Source organism: Pieris brassicae, unplaced genomic scaffold (genome assembly GCF_905147105.1).
Source record: "Pieris brassicae unplaced genomic scaffold, ilPieBrab1.1, whole genome shotgun sequence".
In the NCBI taxonomy this organism is placed as follows: domain Eukaryota; kingdom Metazoa; phylum Arthropoda; class Insecta; order Lepidoptera; family Pieridae; genus Pieris; species Pieris brassicae.
Genome location: NW_025575982.1, coordinates 13,813 through 17,500, shown reverse-complemented (window position 1 = coordinate 17,500; position 3,688 = coordinate 13,813). Strand labels below are relative to the sequence as shown.

At 50.6% G+C, this 3,688-nt stretch overlaps 2 non-coding genes across 2 annotated transcripts; both read right to left on the bottom strand.

Annotated features, from left to right (window-relative positions):
- Positions 1–780: 780 nt before the first annotated feature.
- On the bottom strand, positions 781–937 carry LOC123719323. The gene has a single exon (XR_006755384.1). It is a non-coding gene; the product is annotated as a 5.8S ribosomal RNA (ribosomal RNA).
- A 350-nt stretch (positions 938–1,287) lies between these two features.
- LOC123719326 lies at positions 1,288–3,193 on the bottom strand. The gene has a single exon (XR_006755386.1). It is a non-coding gene; the product is annotated as a small subunit ribosomal RNA (ribosomal RNA).
- Positions 3,194–3,688: the final 495 nt, after the last annotated feature.

Here is a 3,688-nt window from a genome sequence, read left to right as displayed (position 1 = left end):
TACGCGACACGCTATTTTTACAAGCGCGTCGACGACGCCACGCGCCCTCCGGACGTCGAGTCCGCCTACATTATATGCGCTCGCACGAAAGCGGCGCGGCACCTTGCGAACAGCGTGGTGGTGGCGACACATAGATGTCGCGTTGCGCGAAATCAATCAATCGCACACCACCAAGCGGTTCTTCTGTTGTTGTTCGTTAACGACGGCATCGTTCCGTCCGTTTTAAGAACACACGTCACAATAATTTCGTACACACTACAATTGCACAAACACCGCACGCACACACTGGGCGCAACCGCTAGAGCAGCGGGCGCGCGCGTTTCGCTTCCTCTCGCGAGAGTAAGAGAAACTGAGCCGAACGCGACAACTTTCAACGACAGCGTCGAGACACGTCGACGCGCGCACCGGCGCCGACCGTCGCGCGATCGCCATGCGGGACCGGGACGATGCGAGCAAACACGCGCGACGCGTAAACGCGAACGTCGTTGTCGTCGTTGTCGTTGTCGTTGCGTAAAGACTCGACGCGCACCCGTGCCGCGGGAGACACGGTGCGGCGGGGAGAATTTATTTGTGCGACAAAAGTATCGTATAGACGTGGCTTAACACGGCCAATACGGATGACGAGTCGTAATCGAACATATATTCGAACGGATCGTTCGGCCGCTCGGCGGCCTAGCGAAACCGTCAATTGCACGCGCGACAGAGATGCGGCGCTACGACCGGAGTCGCAGCGATCGCCGCTCGTCACGCGAACAGTGTGGCTTTTTGTTTTTATGCAGCCGGCCCTCAGACAGGAGTGGTCCTGGATATTTCTCCACGGACCGCAATGTGCGTTCGAAATGTCGATGTTCAAATGTGTCCTGCAGTTCACACTATGACGCGCAGTTAACTGCGTTCTTCATCGACCCGCGAGCCAAGTGATCCACCGTTCAGGGTAATCGTTTTGTTTTTGTGTGTGTTTTTGTATGAGAAAATATAAAAGGTGCGAAAAAATTAAACAAAAAAATTTGAAAATAATACTTATCATTAACGTGTACGACAAACGAAAAGAAAGAAAATCTCTTTTATTTGCGTGGTTGTACACAAAAATTAAAATATTATTTCAAAGTATCAATAGGCGATAGCGAACGCTAATCAAAGCGTGTCGCAACGCACACGTCGCGAATCGACGAGAGAGAGTCAACCGTCTCGGATTCGATTTTGATTCGTATCATTCACGTGTTTTTGTATTTTTTTCTTTTTTTGCGAGTCTTTGACAACAACAAAACAAAAAGAAAAAACCAACGTTAATGATCCTTCCGCAGGTTCCCCTACGGAAACCTTGTTACGACTTTTACTTCCTCTAAATGATCAAGTTTGGTCAACTTCCCAGCAACGCCGACGGCCGTGAGGCCACCGCGTGTCGGTCCGAAGACCTCACTAAATCATTCAATCGGTAGTAGCGACGGGCGGTGTGTACAAAGGGCAGGGACGTAATCAACGCGAGCTTATGACTCGCGCTTACTAGGAATTCCTCGTTTATGGGGGATAATTGCAAACCCCAATCCCCAGCACGAAGGAGTTTCAACGGGTTGCCCGGGCCTCTAGGCCAGGGAGAACATGTTGATTCCTTCAGTGTAGCGCGCGTGCGGCCCAGGACATCTAAGGGCATCACAGACCTGTTATTGCTCAATCTCGTGCGGCTCGAAGCCGCCGGTCCCTCTAAGAAGAATTTTAATACGTCGCCAGTGAGTTGCGCTCCCCGAGAGTCGCGCACACCTTGAATGACGACGCCTATTTAGCAGGCTAGAGTCTCGTTCGTTACCGGAATTAACCAGACAAATCGCTCCACCAACTAAGAACGGCCATGCACCACCACCCACCGAATCAAGAAAGAGCTGTTAATCTGTCAATCCTTCCGGTGTCCGGGCCTGGTGAGATTTCCCGTGTTGAGTCAAATTAAGCCGCAGGCTCCACTCCTGGTGGTGCCCTTCCGTCAATTCCTTTAAGTTTCAGCTTTGCAACCATACTCCCCCCGGAGTCCAAAATCTTTGGTTTCCCGGAAGCTGCCCGCCGAGCCATTGTAGTAACGTCGGCGGATCGCTAGATGACATATTTACGGTTAGAACTAGGGCGGTATCTAATCGCCTTCGAACCTCTAACTTTCGTTCTTGATTGATGAAAACACCTTTGGCAAATGCTTTCGCTGATGTTCGTCTTGCGACGATCCAAGAATTTCACCTCTAACGTCGCAATACGAATGCCCCCAGTTATCCCTATTAATCATTACCTCGGAGTTCTGAAAACCAACAAAATAGAACCGAGATCATATTCTATTATTCCATGCACGAAATATTCAAGCGGCATTTTGAGCCCGCTTTGAGCACTCTAATTTGTTCAAAGTAAAATTGTCGGCCCACCTCGACACTCACCGAAGAGCACCGCGATAGGATTTTGATATTGAACCGGCGTTTTACCGCCGGCTCACCGACGATATGCTCCGCAGACGTGTCAGTATCACCGCGGATGCGGTGCACCGACAGCGCGGCGCACAAATGCAACTACGAGCTTTTTAACCGCAACAATTTTAGTATACGCTATTGGAGCTGGAATTACCGCGGCTGCTGGCACCAGACTTGCCCTCCAATTGTTCCTCGTTAAAATATTTAAAGTGTACTCATTCCGATTACGAGGCCTCGTAAGAGTCCCGTATCGTTATTTTTCGTCACTACCTCCCCGTGCCGGGAGTGGGTAATTTGCGCGCCTGCTGCCTTCCTTGGATGTGGTAGCCGTTTCTCAGGCTCCCTCTCCGGAATCGAACCCTGATTCCCCGTTACCCGTGACAACCATGGTAGTCGCAGAAACTACCATCGAAAGTTGATAAGGCAGACATTTGAAAGATGCGTCGCCGGTACTGGACCGTGCGATCGGCAAAAGTTATCCAGATTCATCAAAATTAACGACTTCGGACGCATGGCCCTCCGCCGATTGGTTTTGATCTAATAAAAGCACTCATCCCATCACTGGTCAGAGTTCTGATTGCATGTATTAGCTCTAGAATTACCACAGTTATCCAAGTAACTGAGTAAGATCTAAGGAACCAAAACTGATATATTGAGCCATTCGCGGTATCGCCTTAATACGGCTTGCACTGAGACATGCATGGCTTAATCTTTGAGACAAGCATATAACTACTGGCAGGATCAACCAGGGAGCTGCTTACGCAAACGACACGCCTACACCGCGGTCACGCGGCTTCGGCGAGCCGCTGGCTCGGCGGCGTCGAGGGGCGCGCGCTTGCGCGCGCGCCTTCTCGACACGCGTGAACGTAACGCGTCGAATTTGCACGCGACGCGACGTTCGCGCTTCATATCGATAGACTAACTTTGACCGGTCTACGAGCGGCCGTCCCGTCACGATCTCGCAACGAGGTGATGTACAACGATGCTCGACCACTGTGAGGGACATAAAACTGCAACGAACACGACCCCGCGGGCGGGAATCGATGTTGTGACAATTTGAAAATTGAACATTCATCTAAACGCAACTTCTCAATTTTTATTCAATACGTTATTGTAAACATATTAAAACTCGGCTGGCAATTACATGCGCACACACACGCATGATTCGCACTAGATACGATCAACGCCCGGAGCTTGAGGGATAAATTCCAACACGACGCTGCGCACACCGTTTCGACGATGGGCGC